We start from the raw sequence: 20,315 nt of genomic DNA, 5'->3' as shown, positions 1-20,315 counted from the left end.
GAGCATGACCCTCAGCACCTGACTCTCAAAAGGAGCAGATGACCCCACTGTGGTCCCTTCCAACCTTACCCTTTGTGGGATTCAGTGACCAGAGCACACCAGTGCCCAGGAACACATCTCACAGTCCAAACAAATGGGAAAAAAGTTCCTTTTAACAGCAACCCCCCAAAATGAGCAGCCAGTTATGTCTGTGTGGGCTGTGTGACACAGGAGGTCTCTGCAGCAAAGCCCTGCTTGGTTTATACAGTTTATGTGAGATATTTTTCAAGATTGATGATTTAGAAAACACTGCAACCTCTGCAAAGGTGAGGAGAGCCCAGAGGCCACCGAGGTGAGCGGGAGCTGGGGGAGGTCAGGGCCCACTCGTGCTCCCTGAGGAAGACTCCAGGGAAGAAGGACCCTGCATGTGCACCGAGCAGCAGCACGACTTGTGCAGAGAAGGAACACGGGAGGAGGAACAGACAGATGGTCCCATTTTGTATGAAAAGGCAGAGAGGGAAGATGTAACTTGGGAATCTCCCCAGAACAAGCCATCTGTGAGGTGTAAGGCCTGAGCTGCTGCTGGTGCAGCCAAAATCCTGGAGCAGCAGAGGATGCTGCACTCAGTCCAAAGCTGCATTTCATCACCTCCTCCCCGTTATTTGTGACTCGGAGGTCACAGGTAGTGAAAGCAAGGATTTACTCCTTTGTCTTTTTTACTTTCTTCTGCTTTAATAAGTTTGTGTCTTTCCTCACCCCTGTCTGATGCCAGCCAGGAGCTCTGGGAACTCTTGTGAGCCTGAGGCAATTCCCTCCACAGATTGAAGGAACCCAAATAAATAAGTGTTGTGAACAAATGCTTTAAATATTAGAAACTGAGAGCTGGTCTGGAAACCCCATGAGCCAGATTGGCTTTCCCACTTCAGCTCCAGTATTCCATGTAGGATCTGCTCACAGCAGGGAGCGCTCAGCCTCAGCATCCTCCCCTGCCCTGGCAGGGGGAATGTCCCATCCTGCCTGGGGCTCCAGAGAGATGTCACGGCGGGAAGGGAGGTCTGGGACAAGGTAAGCTCTGGGTTATCTCCTCTAGACACTTCATTTCCCTGGAGATCTCAGTGCCTCTGGAAGGACGGAGCAGCTCTGTCCCTTCTGCAGTGTGACCCATGGGGAGGGACCACCCCTCACAGGGCTTTCCATCTCCAGGTGTAACCAGGCCGGAGATAACCCCATTCCTGGGAACACTGGCTGTCCCATCCCCAGGCTGTGCCCCATTCCCAGGCTCTGCCCCTCCTGCACAGAGATCTGCACATGAGAGAGGATAAGTGAGAGTGTCTGTCCCCCGGCAGTGACTCCCAAACCTCCTCCCCCCCTCCCCACAGATGGGTTCCAACGCTGACAGATAAACAGGGGCATAAATCCGGGCAGGGTTGTGGTCCAGCCGAGAGCCCACCCATGCTGAGGAATGCAGAGGCAGCAGGATAATGGGCTGCCTTGCCATGGGCACTGCCCGTTATCCCAGGTCACCCTGTTTGGAGCTGTGAACTGGAGGAGCCCCCAGCACTGGGATGGGGCTGGGAGATGTCCCAGTGCCACTGGGCTGGGTCCTTGCCCAGTGCTGGGCTCTGCCCTCGTGCCCGGGGCTGGGGACGAGCTGGCAGCTCCCTGCTCTGTGCACGCTCCGGTGAGATGGAGCTGCTGAGGAGCAATCGAGGAAGGGATCTGGGTTTTTTTGGACGGGTGGGCAAGAGGGGGAATGAAAAAGCCTAAAAAATAAAGACACCGGCCCTATAAATCACTAATATTAAAAAGCATGAAAAAGGACCAGGGTCTTTAGACACAAATAAGCCCTGGTTGGGAGAGCAGGAGGCAGTGCTGGCCCCACCGTTCAACTCCACAAATATCCATCAGGTCTTCCTGACACATCGTTATTAGCTTTCCTACGCTGAATTGCACAGGGATAAACTTGGGGCTGGGAGAAAAACCGCAGAGATTATTGTCAGCCCGAGCGCTGCCACGCGCTGTGCTTTCCCTCCTTCCCCCCTCCGCCTTTCTCAAGCAGGAACACAAAGGAAATTCATGGCATTTCTCCGGCTAATACTGCAGGAAGCGTTGGTGGGCTTGAAAGAGGAGAAAGAATTAGGGGCTCATCCAGACAGTGGGATGTGGGGGGCAAAGGAGGGGTGAGCAAAGAGGGGGCCGTCGGAGGAGGCCGAGAGCAGCTGATCTCAGTAAAGTGATAGTTTGATGCATTGGGCGGGGGGGGAAAAAAGAAACTTCAATAAAACAAATTGAATTTAAATCCTTCGGTAAAGCTGGTTCCCGGCGAGTGAGCACCGGGAATGGGCTTGGGTTACACCGGGATGGCCGCGTGACCCCTCACTGCAGTTTGCTAACGAGGGTGTGGGGCTTGGAGGAGCTGAGGGGCTGCCCCAGGCTGGGGGAGCTGGGGGGCAGAGAGGGACCAACACCCCCCTTCCCATCCCCACTGTCCACGTGTCTCTGTTCGCCTTCCTCACTTTGGAGAAACCCCAGAGCACTGCCAGGCAGTCAGTCCATCCTGCCCAGCTCCTGCACAAACCCCCAGAACTCTGGGACCCCCCTAAAATTCCAAGACCCCACCCAAAACCCTGGGTGTGTCCCCCCCATTTCAGTTAATCCCAACCCACTGGACCCTTGCTCTGCCTGCCTGTGTTGGTGTCAATAGAGCGGTTCACTCCCAGTGCAGGAATGATAAAAGCAAACCCTTGGGAGGGGGCAGTGGGCTCGGGGGCTCAGGGGCTGCCCCTTCCGGAGCATCCACCCATCTCAGAGCCCTCCTGGGGGAGCTGTCCTGCTTGGAAGGCCTCAGTGGCCCTCCCTGGGCACCGCTGCCATCCCCAGGCTGCCCCAGCACAGTTATGAGGTGATCCATGGAGGCCAGTGGACTAAGAGGAGGATCCACATGGTTTCCACTCTCCCTAAGCAGGGCTGAGTGTCAGGACCCCAGAGGGGAGAAGCCCCTGCAATTAACTCCCCTCTGCCAAGTTAACTGCCCAGAACATTGTCGATACAATCAGCAATAAAGCCTAAAAATAGCCCAGAGCAGTTGTCAGCAGTGTAAATAAAGATTGCTGAGTGTCGTGGAGCGGGATAAATGCCGGGGATTCATGGATCATCTCCCTTGCATGGGCAGACGGTCCGGCCTGTGGGTTATCTCGGAGCATCTGTGACTTCAGGAGCTGCCGAGGGACCCGGGCTCTGCCAGCCCCTGCAGGGGCACGAGGTGGCATTTCTCCAGCAGCTCCCTTTGGGTGAATAACCAGGCGATTCCGGGCAGTGACAGCTTGTCCAAGGATGGCTCGGGTCTCCTTCCCAGACCCCACTGTGCTGGAAGCCCCCACGCTTCAGGGGGTGTTTATTCCTGCAGGAGGGCCCCCCGTGGTTGCAGCCAGTCCCCAGGAGAGCACACAACACCCCTGTGCTGCCCCGGGGCCGCCGGAGCTGCGGGCTCCCGTGGCACTGGGAGCAATCTGGAAGCGATTGCGCCGGTGTGCCTCCGCAGCGGGAACGCCGTGCCCAGTTCATTTCCTTTAAGGAAACACAACCCGAGGGGATAATTAGAGCTTCTTTGCGTACACAATCCCATACTGTTTATCCAACACAAATTAAAAAACGTGGTCCTCAGGAACACAGAGCAGAGGAGATAAAGGAGCGATCGGCTCCCAGACGGGTTTCATTACTGCCCCGGCACACCGGGCCCCCAAAACCACTTGGTGTTCCAGGACAATGGCAGGGAAGTTGGGATGTTCAGAGCGTGAGCGGGGTCCAGGGACCCGGGGTGCTGTAAATAAATCTGTGTGGGAAATCGTATGAACCTTTGCACCAGCATCCATCTCTGTCTCGTGCTTTTGGGCCTCTTGTTTAAAATATTCAGGTCTTGGGTGCATATGAATCACACGAAAGCCTGGTTGGAGATGAGAGTCATGGAATCAGGGAATCACAGAATGATTTGGGTTGGAAGAGCCCTTTAACATTGCTGAGGACTTCAGGAGGTGCTGAGGGCCAGGCAAACAGGGTGGTTTGTTCTCACCCCCTGCTCTCCAACAGGCAGGAGTAGAGGGGCCCTGCCAGGGGTGGGGACTATCCCAACACCAGCAGTTAAGGGAGAGCTTCAGTGGACTCTGGAGATGGGAAAGGAGGTGAAGAGAGAGTGGGGAAAAGCCCCTGGAGTGGAGCCCCAGCTCAGTTGCAGCAGGTCTGGCTCCGTCACTGCTGCGGGCAGGCAGAGCAGGGAAAAAATGCCATCTGGGGTCTCACTTGAAAGAGGTTTTACAAGCAGTGGAATTTTATTACAAGCAGTTGAGTAATGGTGTGATTTCTGCCTTGCTCCGTGGTGGAAGGGCAGGGTTGGGAGCAGGGCTGCCCTCAGCACCTGGGGAGGCACCGAGACCATCCCTGGGGCAGAGACAGCCCGGGCAGAACCACCCACGGCCCCACCATGGACACAGGAGAAAATCCTTGGCCCTTTTAGAAATGTGTTGTGAAAGATCCATCCCAGAGGGACACAGGCTGGATTTGAACACTGTGTCCTGTGGTAAAACAATGGGAATGTGAGAAGCCAACCCATCTGGAGATACACAAGAAGATGCTGGTGTATCCCCCAGTGCCCATGGACCACTCTGTGGGGCTCAGGGGAATCTCAGTCTGGGAATGGGCCATGGGCACCGCCAGACTTGAGAGACAGGGCCCTTGCCCCAAAGCCCAGAGCACATGGCATTGGTGGCAGCCTGTTCCAAAGTGCCTCCTCCCCTCAAGCCGGAGCTCATTAGGGCAATGCTGTTTGTTTGTTTTGTTAATCGACACCAAGAGGCCCCATCTGGGCTCTGCCGAGCCCCTTCTCTGTCCCTGACAGCACGGAAGGCAAAGCCAATTTTCCAGTGTGGTTTCTGTGGCCTGGGAACGTATTTCAGGATCCTCATTTGGAGACCCTGATCGAGCTCTTCCCTCACCCTCCTTGGTCTCCACCGCTGCTCCCCCTGTGCTGCCTGTGACTCTCCTGGGCCCAGCTCACACTGTGTCCCCTCACAGCCCCTCCTGGGGCCGTGTCACGGGGCAGGATGGAGGGACCTCACCAGGAACATGGAGCATCCCTGGGTGTGCCCGGGATGGGCACCTGCAGGAGGTGCCAACCAGAGCTGGGCTGTCACATCCACAGCAGCTCCTGCTGTGGTGAGGTGAGAAAAGGCTTCCCTGGAACACAGTGCACACCCACATCTCACCTGGAGGGCTGGAAAAGGTGTGTGGATGTGGCACTTGGGGCATGGGTCAGTGGTGGCCTCGGCAGTGCTGGGGAATGGTTGGACTGGATGAACTCAGAGGGCTTCTCTACCCTAAATGGTTCTGTGACTCTGTGACCTCACCCACCACAGTGATTCATTTCTCAAAATTCCCCGTGGATCAGGGCAGTGTTGGGAGCAGCAGCTGGATACCAGCAAACTGGGAAGCAGTTCCCATCCTGAGACCTCCTGCAGACACCAGTGGAGAGGCCACCTTTGGGTGGCCCTGCTGGTGACCCTGCTGCCTTTGGGGCACGTTGGACCCGCCCAACTCTGTGATGAGGCAACACAGAGAAACCGGAACACAGCGTGCCAAAGCCAACCTGCACAGTGCAGGCAGGGACGTGGCAGGGATGTGGCAGGGACGTGGCAGGGATGTGGCAGGGACGTGGCAGGGACACCAAAAGGGACACCAAAAGGGTCATCGCACAGACACAGGCAGGGACTCCTCTCCCCTGGGCAGTTGTCACACTGGCAGCTGAGCGGGGACGTGACAAAGGCCCATGTGACAAGTATTTGCCAGCAGTGGAGCAAAGCTGGGCTGTTCCCACCTCCAGCCTTCCCTTCCTACCCCCATAACACCTCCTGCTTTTTGCTGGCACAAATGTTTCTGTAGCCAAGTGAGGAACAGCTCTGGCTGGAAAAAGCCCCGTTTCCAAGCAGAGCCACCCCTCTGGCTGGTGTCAGCTGGCTGCAGACGTGCCCTGAGCGAGGCTGGTCCTCCTGGCCGTGCCTCCCACAGCCCCACGCTCCTCCACGTGCGGATGCTGCGGGAAGGAAAACAAAAGCCAGTGAAATCTATCAGGTGAGAAAACCTTTTTTGGAGGATGAGAATGGAAAGGAAAAGCTTTTCTCAGCCTCCCCTCGGCCTCCCTCCGCACGCACGGCCGAGGGAGCATCTGTCCTGCTCCGGATGATTTAGCGAGTGAGAAGGCGAGGAGCAAACGTGCCACTTGAAGGAAGGAAAGCTGCTGGTGTGTTTGGCATTCCTTCCTTCCTTCCTAATGACTGTGGGAGGCATCAGAGACACAGGTAAAGGGACATGGGGGTCTGGGACTGGCTGCTAACCCAGTGACAGCCACCAGTGACCCCAGACCCCCTGTGACAGGGAGCTCCACAACCCCAGGATGGTCATGCCCTGGCTGCACTGCTCCCCATCAGGTGGAGAAGAGGATGAATCTCGAGACAGGGGGTTCACAGACCCCAGCATTCCTTCCCGTTGTCTCCCAAGGCTCCGTAGATCTTGGCTCCCCCTTTCCCTCCCTGGGCTCAGGGAACATGTGTCTAGCAGATTTTTATTAACTGTGCAGCTTTCCCTTGCTCGCTTTCTGTCTCTTTTTTTCTGCTCCCTGCTTGCTTGACAGAATTTAGATTAGACAAAACATGAGATCATTCCTGCCTGCACAAAAAGGAAACAGAAGAAGAGAAGGAATTGGCTCTGGCTGCTGCACCCCCTTCCCACCCCACCCCAGCACCTCCACCTGCCCCAGCTCTGTCCCTTTCCTCCAGCCAGCAGATTTTTGACATTCCAGACATGATGAAGATCCAGGGCAGACCTGTTGCTCACCACCACCTCATCCTCAAACCATCCTCAAACCCAGTGGAGCTGTTTGCTCTCCCCAGACCCAACAGCTTCACGCTCCATGTTGTGCAGCCGCCTGGAATCCTTCCTGGAGGGATGTCCTGCAGGGCAGAGGCTCTGCCAGCTCCAGTGGTCTGGGCCAGCACTGCCCCTTCTACCCCAGGCTGAAGGTTTTCCCATCCTCCCTTCTCCCCACCCTCCCCAGAGGATGGTGGCTCCAGTGAAATGGGAGCAAGAGCCAAACTGGGGGACACTGGATAAGACTCCACAGTGGCAAATCCTCTGGGTTTTCATGGGGTGAAGGTGGGAGTCTGTTGTCCATCTGGAGGGTCTCCCTCCAGAGAGAGCCCCTGGCAGAGCCCTGGATGTCCCTGCATTCCACTGAGCTGCTCACCTTTCCCAGGAAAACCATGGGAAGGGGGCACTGCTGTGGATATGGGTTTCCCCCTCACTGCTGCTCCCCTTTCCAAGGAGGAATCTGCAGCTAGTTTTATGGACACCTGAAGGAGCTGGAAAAATGATCTGACATCTCCCAGGGCTTTGCAGAAATAGAGGGAGGTGTGATGGGGGAGGAAGGCAGCTCTGTAGCCGTGAGCCATGCGGGCAGCTGGGAGGTGGGAGGATTTTCCCATTCCTTGGTTTCCAGAGAAACTTGCCTCTGGGTAGAGAAGAGTGGTCCAAGGCTCCACTCAGCATGAGAGCCCAAACGGTTGGGAATATCGAGATCATGATATCATGGATAGGCTGTGCCCACCTCTGTGAGCCCTCCGGGGTGTCCCCAGATGGGTGACCCAGGGCATCACCTTCTCTTTATACCCCCAGCCCCATTCCCACCTCCTGGCACAGCACCTGTCTCATGGAAGGGCAAGGAAGGGCAAAGAAATCCAGACCTTGCTTCCTTCCTTCCTTCCTTCCTGTGACACACACATTCTCACAAACACACATGTTCTCTCTCGCACACACATGTTCACACACACACAGATCTCTCTCCCTAAGCCTGAGGGTATCTGGGAGAGTCTCTCCCATCCCTGGGCATGGCAAAGGAGGCATCTGCAGATCTCACAGCCTCTCTTGTTTCTCTCCCACTTCCTTTCCTCTCCCTGACCTTCCTTTTGCACAGGACACCTGGATAACTGACTGGAATTTAATGATGACAATTGAATAAATAAACTCCTGCCCAGACAGCAGCAGTGACATCAGCCCATCCCACAGCCGTGCCTCCAGAGTGCCGGGTTCCAAGGACTGCATCCCAATGCTGTGCCTGCTGTGGAGAGAGAGGAGAGTCCTGCAGGATCAGTAATGGAGGAGCTCACAGCCTTAGCAGCCCTGAGGTTTGCTGAGACACATCTGATCCCTTGTGGGTCATATTTCCAGCACAGGTGATCTCAGGCAGAGGAAATCCAGAGGTGGCCCAGCTGCAACAAGGGAGGAGCTCCCAAGGGAGCAGGGAGGCCCCAGGTCGGGTTAAATGAGTTTATTTAATAACACCCAAATGACAACCTGAGAGATTGGAAGTCAAGGCCAACCCAAAAACAGTTTGAGAGAAATCTTAATGTGTAACTCAGGAGATGGAGCAAGGCTGATGGGGTTCTCCTCCTGCCTGGGGGAACCTTGCTCCTCTTTCTCAAGTTTTCTTTCCACGAGGATGTTTTTAAACAAAATCTTCATTTCGACCTTGCTTTGCCAGGACTTGGAGCCTTAAAAAACAAAGAAGAACCTGTGAAGTATCCCCAGACATGATGTGAACACAGTCCTGACTGTCCCTGAGTCTCCTTCTGCACATCCCACGTACCACTCATGAGGTGGCTTATCAGCTCTGGGCAAGCAGAGGCTGCTCTAAACCCCCAATTCCCGTCCCAAATCCCCTTCATCCTGGGAAATATCCTCACCCCAAGGACGAAGCAGTCCCAGAGGAGCGGGTGGGATGTGTGGCTCAGGTTGAGGCACAGCTCCATGAGTTATGTCCCCCCATGATGTCACAGCCCAGAGATGTGCCAGGAGGCTGGTGCATCATCTCCCCGATATAGCAACGTGGCTGTTCACAAGAGCAGAACATCTTGAATCCTGAATTTCCAATGCACTCCAGTCCTTTGGAAGCCCAGTGAAATGTCATCTGCTCGCTGGCAGTGGTGATGGGAAGCGAGCCCAGCCCTGTGCCAGCTGGTGGATCCATCCCACGGCCGGTGCCGGGAGGACGCGGCGGCAGCGGGAGGTGTGCGGGGAAGGGGCGGCGTGTGCTGACGTGTTGGCTCGGTGGAGAAGGAAAAGCAATCCCAACAATTTCCAAAGCACCAGATCCAGCTGGAAGACAACTGCAACACCCCACGGAGGAGTGCCCCCCTTCCCTGGCCTCCATCCTGGCTGTGGGATCCCTCTGCAGAGAGGCAGTGGGGGATGAGGAGCTCCCACCATCCCTGGGAGCCATGGGGAATGTGCAGAGAGCAGAGAGCTCCCCAAACTTTCTCTGGGGTATGTTACCTCCTCCTCTCTGCTGAGCTCCTGTGTCTTGGTGTGCACTGATGGTAGGGAAGGAGAAGGTCCCCTCCTGCCCTAAACAGCAGGACAAACCCAGCCCTTGGGGGTGATATTGCCCCCCCCCACAACCGGAGACCAGTTCCCCCATAAATCTCCTGGAGGCTTTGCTACTTCCAGAGCCTTGAAATCTGTTTATTTCTGGCTGTTCATTTCCCCTCACCCCATGTTTTCCAGCTGGGCATCCATCCTGCCTGTGCCCGTGTCCCCCCACGTGGTCCCCGTGTTCCATCCCCGTGTTTTTTGGGATGGGGGGGGCCACGAGCTCCGGAGGCGCTCACCAGCATCCTATTACAGCTTGTTAGAGGGCTATTATAGCCTCCCTCATTTAGAGAATTACTCATTTTTTAGGCCTTTCAGGAACTTTAATGAGTTGTTTTAAACACATGCAGCAGATGTGGCCTTGGGATGAGCTCCTTTGAAACCCTCCCTCCCCCAGCACACAGCCGGGAGCTCCCCCAGCCCCAGAGGGAGCAAGTTGGGGTCCCTCTGTGATGGTCCTTGTCGTCCCCCCCCCCCCCCGAGCATCCCCAGCCCTGCTGTGGGGCTAAACCAGACATCCCAGAACAGCCCAGTGCTGCCTCTCTGCTTGTGATCTCCATGTTTTCTGGGTGGAGGGATCCCAGAGGATGCAGAAGAGGGGAAAAACCCAGGGAAAATGGAAAGAGAGGGTAGGATAGGTGTGCTGAGGCCAACCTGGGGTCTACCTCTGGGACCTGCTTTTAGGAAGGGAAACAAGTGTCTGCTGGTACGTCAGGATTAAGCATCAAGCCCTGCTCCAGGGAAGCCAGGAAGGCTGGAAAGCAGCCGGGACTTCATCATGCCAGTTGGCTGATGAGAGGTGCAAAAACTCACAGGGCTCCTTCTATTCCCAGCCCTCAGCCCTTCCCAAAGCCACCGCAGAGCACTGAGCTGGAATTTGCTGAGCTGGGGGCTGCTGTGAGGCACTGCCCCGGGAGAACACAGACTGGGAACACATGGATACATGGCCCTGATCTGCCTCCTCCCAGGAATATCCACAGAGTTTGTGTTCCTTTTTTCTCTTTCGGATATTCATCAATGCATTTGCAAAACCTGGACCAAATTATAGCCGTGCCCCAAGCCAGCCTGTCCCAAGTCCTGCACCCTGCAATCAGTGACGGGGATCCAGCTCCCATCCCAGCTGACCCAGGAGCCAGTGGCCACTCCCAGCCCACCACAGGTTCCTCTCACCTCCCTCGTGCCATGTGGGATGCCTTGTGCCTGCCAGCCCTGGGGGAATCAATCAGGATTGAGTTCAACGGGGGAAAAAAGGAGGGGAAAGGAGAAAGGAGAAGGAAAGCAAAGGCTTTGGGTGAGGGGGAAGTTTCAGTCCGTGCTGGAATGCAGATTCTAACTGGAATTCGTGTAAACATGCCCGGATTACAGGTTGCACACACAGAGCGATTGCAGGTGCAGGATGTGATCCCTCCAGAGACCACAGCAGAGGTGGGGATGGGGCAGCAGCAGCTCCCCCCCGCTGATGGAGGGCAGGGATGGGATGGAGCCCTCTGAGCCCTGTGCTCATGCCATACCGGGTGTGATGCTTCCTTGGGAAGGGGGATGGATGACATTGGCCACTCCCAAAGACAGCCCCATGTCACTGCTGACAGGGATGGCTGTGTCCTCTTTTTCTTTATTATTTTGTTACCTCTCACTGTGAGGCAATGTGAGGTCACTGGAGCTGAGGGCAGGTTGAACCACACCTACCAGCACTGCTGCACGAGGGAATTTCAGGAGACGAAACACAAGGACCAAACCAGAGCTGTGGAGAGTGGGAGGTCTCTCAGGGCTTCTGGGAAGGAAGGGAGGTGTCACTTCAAATCACACTGACAAGAAGTTGCCTTTGGTGCTTCCCTGCTGAACCTGCTCTGGTTCAGCTGCAGCCCAGCGAGCGTGGAAGTGACTGGTAATGGAGTTAAGTGTTTCCATCTATCCCGGGGAGCTGCTGTGCCTCCGTGTGCTCACCAGTGTTGGGACCGCAGTGCCTGGAAAGGTGCAGGAGTCAAATTATCCCCCTAAAGTGATCCCTGGTGTGCCAAGGTTGGCTCATGGGGCAGGGGGGAGAGGCACCCAGTGAGCCAGATGCTGGGAGAGACACAGACTCCGTCTGGGATTGCAGCATAATTTGTCTTTGCACTGGGTTGCTGTCGCCTGTTAAAACATGAGGATGAAGGAAGGAGATGGGGAGGGTGCCCCACTCCCTTCACTGGGCTGGGGGAAAGCGAGCAGAGAGACGAGTGTTTTGCAGCAAATCCCATTTTTGGAAGAGCTCTGCTTCCCCTGCTTTATGTGGCTCCAGGTTAAGTACCACCAGCAGCACCGGCCTGGCCAGTCAGCACTAAAAATACCTGTCCTGTTAACCCGGTTCCATCCCAGCAGGGGGAGGGAGCAGCGATTTTCCTGAGCCCCCCCAGCAGCACAGCTCCCCCGTGACCCCCAGATCCCCCCCAGCAGCCCCCGCACTGCAAACGTTCAGCACTCCGGGAAAAGTGCCAGGAAAACTGCCAGGAAAACCCCATCCGATGTAAACCCGGCTGCTCCTGAAAGCACAGCTTAGCCTGGTTTCTCCTACATCCCCTCTGCTCTGCCTTCACTTGGCTGTGCTCCCTCCAAGCAGCAGCACGCTGCTCTGTTGGCACTTTATAACTCTCCTGGTGGGAGCTGTAGGGTCTGATGGGATTTGTGCCTCGTGCCCACCACCCGGCCTCGGGGCATGAGAGAGGGGACCTGGACCTCCAGAACTGCAGGGCTTTAAAACATGACCTGTGGTGGAGTGGGTGCTCCCTGCACCCAGCACGTCCCAGCAATGTGAGAAAATAAATGGATTCCAGGAGGGGAGCCATCCCTGAGAGCTCTCTGATGCCATCCCGGCCCCTGCTCTCCAATCCTGCATCCCACATGTGCATTTTTCCAGAGCCCCCGCTCCTTTCCAACTGCCACAGCTTGTGAGGCCTCAGCAAGAGGGACAAAGCGGGAGCAGAGATGTAAGGAGAGCTGAAGGACACCAGGAGAATGCCAGGAGGGAACCAGGAGGGAACCGGGGCTGTGGAGGGGCACATGTGTGCCCAGGCTGTGCCTACATGTCTGGAACCCAGCACTGCTAAATCACAGAACTTTACACACCTCATTCCATTGAGGACATGGGAAGACAAGGCATGGCAAGGCAAGGCTGGAAGGGACTCACCATGCCCATCAACTGCCCAAATGCTCAGTCGATTGGCAGCATCTTCCCTTGGCCCCGGGGAGCCAAGTTGGAGTTCCCAACCAGTGTGAGGGAAGAAAGGTTGTGGGTACCTTCCCTCCCCTCCCTCCTCGCAGAGCTGGCAGCTCTCCTGCCTCTCTTATCTTTCACCAAACAGAGTGGTGAATGACTTTTTGCAGCATGAGCTGCAGCTGGAGGCCTGTGTGTAAATAATAAACACACGGCCAGCGAGGAGGCAAAGTGGCCAGGGGAGGAACTGCCCGCGGTGGCCGAGCGGGTGCCCAGCGATGGCAGGGGGGAAGGGCTCTGTTTCAGTCGAACACAAATCAAGAGAGTGATAGGAACAGCTCGGGGGCCCCATTGTTTGCCCCTCCTGGGGCTGACATTCCCCCTGAGGCTCCGTGCGGAGCTCCGGGATCATCCGCCGTGTGCTGGGACACGGCACAGCCCCCGCACGCCCGGGATCCCTCTGCCCCTTCCCGGAGTCTCGAGTGTCGGTACCCGGGGCCTGATTTGTGGCCGTGGCTCCAGTTCAGAAGAGCCTTTGTTTTCCTGCTGTCGCTTCCAGCAGATGAGACTTACGATGAGTCTTATTTTATATCAATGACTGTAGAGATATCGTCCTTTCTTAATGCAATAAACTAATAAAAGTTGACAAGAGCATCTGTTCCCAGGGTTTAATCTGCATATAGATCAGGAATGTGGTGATTCCAGAAGGAGGAAACAAGAGTTTGATAAAAGAAGATAAGATGGAAAAAATACCATCTGGAAAACAAAGGAAGGAAAGGCTGAGGCCATGACAGTAATGGGAGATTTAAAACATGACAGACTGTAAATCAGGTCGATCTGGGATCGTACCTGGGCTCCCTGCCCACCTCATGGGATGCAGAGTTGGCTTGTGCTGCTCGGAGGGGGGTCCCACCCTGGGCCATGCCCACCCTCTCTCTGCTTCAGCCTGTGCTCCCAGCAAGTGCTGAGGGATGGGGAGGACAGTCTGGTTTGGACTGGCTCCAGCTTTGGGGCTTTTCTCCTTATGAGAAGCAAGTTGAGGGTGTGATGTGATGTTGGACAGCCTGTCCAGGACTTGGGATGGGGACAGCAGAGAATGGCTGGTTCCAGTGGTGTCAGGAGGGAAGGAGGAGCAGTGGGCAGAGGCACAAGAGCTCTGCAGCAGGAACTGACTGAGAAAGTACCTCAGCACCCACAGCTCAGATGGTCCTGCACCAGGCAATCTTGTGAGATGTTTCTGTATTTATTCATCCCACAACAGTTTGAATCGTTACAAAGGCAGGGTTGGAATTTTCCCAGGAAGCACAATCCTTGCAGTGCTGATGGTGTCCTGTGTGAACGCCCGGGTTGGTGGAACTCTCTGACCCCTTGTATCAGACACCTTGGCCTCCCAGGAGGGCTCACTGGGACAAGTGCTGGGAAGGACATGTTGCTCCAGCTGGCGGGTGCTATGGGAATATGTAGGAATGGTGGCATGCTTTATCCAGATCATCAGGGAAACTGGGAAGCCTTGCAGCGAAGCAGGCTCGCTGATCTGCCCAGTGAGACCCATGTCCCTCTTTCCTAAAAGCTGTCACAGGCTTTAAACCCATTTCCACATGTTGTGCTGTGCAGGACAGAGTCTCCAGCAGAGCCTCCCAGCCCAGAGTCCAAGACCAATCCTTGGTGCGAGACCTGGAGCCACTCCAGCTCTAAAGGCAGCGGTGGGACCGCTGGACTCTTTGGTTTGGCAGAGCAGAGTGTTTGTGGTGATAAATTACCGCTCTCTCAGAGAAGTCCCTCCCCATCCTTCTCTTCTCATGCAGGGCCCTGACCTCCCTCTGCTGCTTTTGTCCCGCTCTCCCCAGGAAGCCTCTGCCCGGATAAATGCTGTTTTTAAACAGCAATTCCCGGGAGGTGACGATGCTCCTGCTGTGGGTTCTGCACCAGTTGCAGCCCTCGCAGCCGTCCCCGTGCTGGGGAGCGGGAAAGTTCCCGGCGGGCACAGGGAGCGGGCGGGGGCGGCTGGGATGGGATGGGCGGGGATGGAGTAGCCTGGGAAGGACAGAGGTGGGACGCGTGTGCCAGCCAGCCCTGCAGTCCTGCCCTGGGGAGCTGCCAGAGCCCCGCTGCCCACCCCGGGTGCCCAGTGACCGTGGCGGGGCAGAGGAAATGCCCTCACGGGAGGGCAGCGGGACCCGGCGCCAGGTGATGGCTGCGCAAACATCGCGGCCATTCTCATGCAAATGGGAGGCAGGAGGGGGGAGAGGGAGCCCAGAGAAATCTGATGTGTCGGCAGAATTGTTTCTATACAGAATATTTTTCAAAGACTTCAATAAGGCAAGAGCAGCGTTTGCAAAGGGAGTGCGAACAAAGAAAACACAGCTGCATCTTGGGGCTGAAAGGAAGAGGCTGGGGGTGGCTGCGATCAGCTGGGGGGGGCGAGAATCGGACGGATCGGGCACAGAATGGGCGCATTTTTCTGCAAATATTTGACGGTTTGGATGAGTTTGCTTTAGTGCTTCTTCCCCCTTCTGTGCTCCCACTCCACAAACATTAGCACTATCAACTTTTACTGGCAGGAGAGCTCTCAGTGGGAGATCTCCGCAGCTGATTCATTGAGGGCTCGCAGGAAATGGAATTTTAAAGGGAAATTTGCATTGTAAGTGCTTTGCACGTTCTGCTAATCAAGGCGAACATCAACGCCATGAGGCTTCTATGGCCAATTACTGCAGAGCTCAAATATTGGCGATGGAGCCAAGGGTGAGACGTTCTCCAGCAGACGTTCCCAGTAGATGAGAGCCATGGATGGGATGTGTTCCGGGGCCGGGGGGCTGGCGTGGTTCAGGGGGGCCGTTCCTGGCTGTTGGGTGTGCACTGCCGAGAAGGGGAGCACAGAGAAGTCTCAAAGTGTGGGAGAGGGGAGTCGGAGCTCATCCATGTCCTAGGAGCAGAGATCTCCGTGGCAGAGAGTTTAGGAATGCTGACAGCTGGATTGGAGAATTGCTGACTAGAGAGAAGCTAAAATTTTTGGAGCAGCATCCAGCAGTTCCTATCTCTATCCTGAACCCTTTTGATCCTGAACTCACTCTGAAACTATTGCACAGGAGTTGTCCCATGATGTTTGCACCCCACGGTGATTTTCATTGGATTTGTAGACCCCAGGAATTGTTCCTGGCTTTCCCAGCTCAGGGTTTTCATTTCTCATTCTGGCCCAAGCCTGGAGGAACAAAGAGGCCTGGGGGAAGAATATTAAAAAGGATCTACAGACTTCTAAAACTGTCCTCGAACAGCAGTTCGTGACCTGTGCGATGGCTCGAGTTAAGGCCTGAGGAGGGAGTTCTGAATCTGGCTGTAACTCTCTCTCCCTTTTCCTTTACTTTCTGGCTTGTATCCCCAGGCAGGGAAAAGCTTGCAATATTTACTGGTAGCATTTCTGGGGTACCACTCCCTGTCCTGCCCGGGGAAGGAGCTGGGCCGTGGGGACAGCAAGGCTCGAGCCAGGTGTGCTGCTCCTTTTTGTTCTCCCAAGTCTTGCTTAAACCTACTGCTTTTCTGCTCCTTTGCCTTCCTTTGTCTACTTTATTTGCCCCAAATTTTCCTTCTTTGGAGCTATTTCAGACCGAGTTCCAAGGGGTCTGTACCATTTCTTTCAATTAACCTTCATATCAAAGAGATTGCACCGTGTTCAGCAAGTGTTTTTGGAATAAATGCTAAAAAAAACCCCACACTATCCTGATTTCTCTTTTCTTTTCTGTTATGCCTGGTGGCATCAACACCTGCCCATCACAGCACTTTCATTCCTGGAGCAGCTCCACTTCTAAAACGTACTTCTTTTTTTTAATATTTTTTTAATTTTAATTTTATTGTGCAGCCACTTATGTTTTCCTGCCTCCTTGTTCCCATTTCTTCAATATATTTTCTCTTTCTAACTTCCCACCCAATGGCAGCAGGCGCCTGCCTGTGCTCAGGGGATGCTCTATTGAATTCCTCTCCATTGCTCCGAGAGCAGCGCTCGCTTTGAAGCTGCAGCAGAAATTCGGGTAGAAAGTGTAAAATAGTTTCTTCTCTAAGAGAATTTAGTGCTGTGGTGTTTAACTCCCACACAGCAGCACAGAGTCCACCCCTCAGGCCCCTCTGGAGCGAGGAAGAACTGTGGGACCCGTGGCAGGAGGGATGGAGCTGTATGTGAAACCAGCATTAGGAGGGGGTGATGGAGGTGGAGGATCATGGAATCATGGAATGGTTTGGGTGGGAGGGCACCTTTAAAGCCCATTCAGTTCCACCCCCTGCCATGTGCAGGGACACCTTCCACTAGCCCACATTCCTCCAACCCCTGTCCAGCCTGGCCTGGGGGGCACAGGGGCAGCTCTGGACCCACAGGACAGGGCAGTGTGTCCCCTCAGCTCCTGTCCCTGCCTGCTCCCACACTGGTGGCTCGCTTCAGGGGTTGCCACAAAAATAAAAATGAAGAGAGAGAAAGAGGAAAGGGAAAGGGAACAAAAGGAAAATTAGGAGAAAAAAGAAAAAAGGGAAAAGGAAAATGAAAGAGGAAAAGGAAAAGGTGGGAAAAGAAAAAGGGGGAAATAAAAAAGAAAAAGAAAATAAGGAAAAGGTAGGAGATCATGATAAGAAACTGAGGCCCGGACAGCCTGAAAATGCTGAGTGTTCATATGGGCTTTGCTGGCCCCCCTGGGTGATGAGCACCCACCCCCTGCCCTCCCTGCCTGCCCAGGCCCATCCCCGGGTGGGATGGGGACCCTCAGCCTTTGGTTCCACCTCCACGGTGCCACGAGCGGCTGTGGGAGCTCGGCATCTCCACAGGGAAAACACACAAACACAGGGATCTGTGATCCCACCCTGAGCTCTGCCAGCTCGTGGGGGCCGAGGCAGCTCTGGAGAGTGATCACTTTATTTGGGGTAAAAGGCACATGGGAAAATCCCTCCGAGCCGAGGAAATGTTCCCGTCGGTGTCCGGAGCACCTCCCCACAGCAGAGCACGTTGGCTGGTTTGTTTGCAGCTCTGCTCCTGTGCTCGTGGGAATTGCTGGCTGCAGGTTTGGAAATGCAATTATAGGCTTTGCTGGGTAATTTTGGGTTTATTTCCCACCGCGTTTGCTGGTGCTCTGCAGAGAGCGGAGGCTTTAGTTAAAGCTCATGTAACAGAGACGTACCTACTACTTGTTTGCTTTTCCTGGAAAGTTTTTGCCATCCCTCTGTGGCCACGGGATGTTTTCCTCTGGCTCAACACAAATAAATGTCCGGGTCCTCCCTGGCTGGGGCTGGAGACAGGATACAGAAGGTCCCAGCTCCAGGTCGTTTCCTGACATCCAAAGCAGCTCAGGTGGGACCAGAGGCTGGTGCAGTCTGACAGCTCCTCAGGGGCCAGGGATGGCTTGAGGTGCCTTGGGGGGGCTGAGCCACAATCCCCACAGATGGGACTGCCTTCCACACACCCCAGGCAGCATCCCTGACACCTGAGGGGTGCTCAGAGCAGCTGGCAGCACTGAGCCCAGCTGTGCCCACTGCGTTCGGACAGACACACAATTATCCCTCCTTTGGAAGCGGACCCGTGTCACTCCACCCCTTGTCCAAAGTCCCTCTCCAGCTCCCTTGGAGCCCCTTTAGGCACTGGAAGGGACTCTAAGATCTCCCCAGAGCTTCTCTTCTCCAGGCTGAACACTCCCTGCTCTCCCAGCCTGTTTCCAGAGCAGAGGGGCTCCAGCCCTCAGAGCACCTTTGTGGTCTCCTCTGGATCCTTTCCAAAAGTCTGTGTCTTTCCTGTGCTGAGGACCCAAGTGCTGGATGTAGGAGAGCTCTGGGGAGGGCTGCTCTGTGCAGCACAGCCCTGCACACAGGGAGACCCTGATACCTGTTCCCCCACCCTGCACACCTCTCCTTTCCTTCGCAGGAGAGCAGTAGCCCCATTCCCACACCTGGCTGGTGTTTCCCCATCCATCCCACCTCATTATCCTGCCACATTCACTGCTGGCACAGCTTCCCGCAGCCCCTGCTGACCGGCAGGTACTTTGTGCAGGACTAATCATGCATCACCCCAGCAGTAATTCGTGATGGGATTGAACATGTCACAGCCCGGGGAGCCGTCGGGAGCTTGGCAACTTCATCATGAGGCTCCCTGAGTCCAGTGACAGGAGCTGGATGGGAAAACATTTCCCTCCTCCGTGGGTGCTGCTGCACCCTCGTCCAGCTGAGAGCCAGGAGGGGCCGGGAGCACAGCACAGCTCTGGCGGGATGGAACCAGTGACAAAGGGTCATGTTTGTCTTAAAGGGAGAGCTTGAGCTTCTTTAATTAAATGTTTATTTTTAATACACTAATTTTTATCTTTCCTTCTTTAGTGTACCAAGCAGTTCCACAGGTTTGGAAAAAGAAAAACAAAACAAAAACAAAAAAAACCACCAAAAACAAATGAAATGAAACAAACAGCAAAAAACCGAAACAAAAACAAAACAAAAACACAAACAAACGAAAACAAAACAAAGAAGAAGAAAAACAAAATGAAAATAATAATAAAACCAAACCAAACCAAAACAAAAAAAAAAAACAGGAAAAGAAGAGGCCAGGAGGAGAGGAGAGAGGACAAGCAGTGATGGGAGCAGGACTCTGCATTCCCTTCCATCCTCAGAAGATGCTCTAGCACCGGATGCTCTGCAAGAAGCTCCTCACCTGAAGATCCCATTAAACAGACACTGCCATGTCTTGCCCTTCAGGTCCAAAACCCCCACAAGGCTGGTCCCAGCTGGTAGGAAAATTCTCCATTTTCTGGGAGAGGAGGAAGGTGCAAGCCCAGGCGCCCCCATACCCAACCCTGGGCACAGAGGCACAGCCCGGTCCCCCCTGCCCTTCACGCCACTCAGCTCCATGGTGCTGTGCCAGCATTCCGGCTGGATGCCAGAGGAATGAATTACATGGAGAGAAGGGAATCCTTGGGAGAGCGAGACGGGAAACACAACTTCTTTGCACCTGATTAAACATCGCAGCATTCACGGGGGGAACTGGAGCGGAGCCGCCTCGGCCTGGCGCAGGGAAGGCGGCCGGAGGAGCATCCTCGGGGCTGGGCTGACATTCCTGCTCGGTGAGGTTTGCAGCCCAGCACTCACTGCGGCTGAGCCCAGTGTGCCTGGCCAGTCATAAGGGTTATCCATGGCCAGGGTGGGTTATCTGTTGGCAGGACAGCACTGGCAAGATGGCCATCAGTACAGATTTGAGACATTCTCAAGACAAAACCAAGCAGATGAGAATATTTAACTTTCGTGCATTAGAGCAACAAAATGATAATATCTGGGTTTGAGACACTAGAAAACAGTAAAGGCAGCCATTTCCCTGCTCAGGGTCTTGCTGCTCCTTCCTGATGCTGTTCCCTGGGCTCAGGCTGAGCCTGCAGGCTCAGGGGGCTGGAGGACCCCACTGAGTGTGAAGGAATGAGGTCCCTGCAGCAGCTTTGAGCTTTAGAAAAAATAGGTATCTGGGGAATGTGGCAACAACACATATCAGGGTACAGCATGTAACAGTGGGTTACAACATGCAAAGGATTTATATATCTCTAATATGTAAATAATAAAATATACAATATATACGTCATAAAAATATAAATATAAAATAATTATTATTTAGAATAATTAATATCTATAATAATGCATAGGTATTTTATATAAATAAATATATCTAATACAAGTG

General features: G+C 54.6%; 2 long non-coding RNA genes across 2 annotated transcripts; one reads left to right on the top strand and one right to left on the bottom strand.

The window, feature by feature from the left end:
- Positions 1-3,060: 3,060 nt before the first annotated feature.
- LOC135421187 (uncharacterized) lies at positions 3,061-5,344 on the bottom strand. The gene is made up of 2 exons (XR_010433888.1): positions 5,166-5,344; positions 3,061-3,546 (listed from the first exon to the last, which is right to left on the bottom strand). It is a non-coding gene; the product is annotated as an uncharacterized LOC135421187 (long non-coding RNA).
- A 2,435-nt stretch (positions 5,345-7,779) lies between these two features.
- Positions 7,780-9,538, top strand: LOC135421186 (uncharacterized). Its single transcript, XR_010433887.1, has 2 exons — positions 7,780-8,207; positions 8,564-9,538. It is a non-coding gene; the product is annotated as an uncharacterized LOC135421186 (long non-coding RNA).
- The last annotated feature ends 10,777 nt before the right edge of the window (positions 9,539-20,315 follow it).

This window comes from Pseudopipra pipra, chromosome 13 (assembly GCF_036250125.1).
Source record: "Pseudopipra pipra isolate bDixPip1 chromosome 13, bDixPip1.hap1, whole genome shotgun sequence".
In the NCBI taxonomy this organism is placed as follows: Eukaryota; Metazoa; Chordata; class Aves; order Passeriformes; family Pipridae; genus Pseudopipra; species Pseudopipra pipra.
This window is presented reverse-complemented; position numbering and strand designations above follow the sequence as displayed.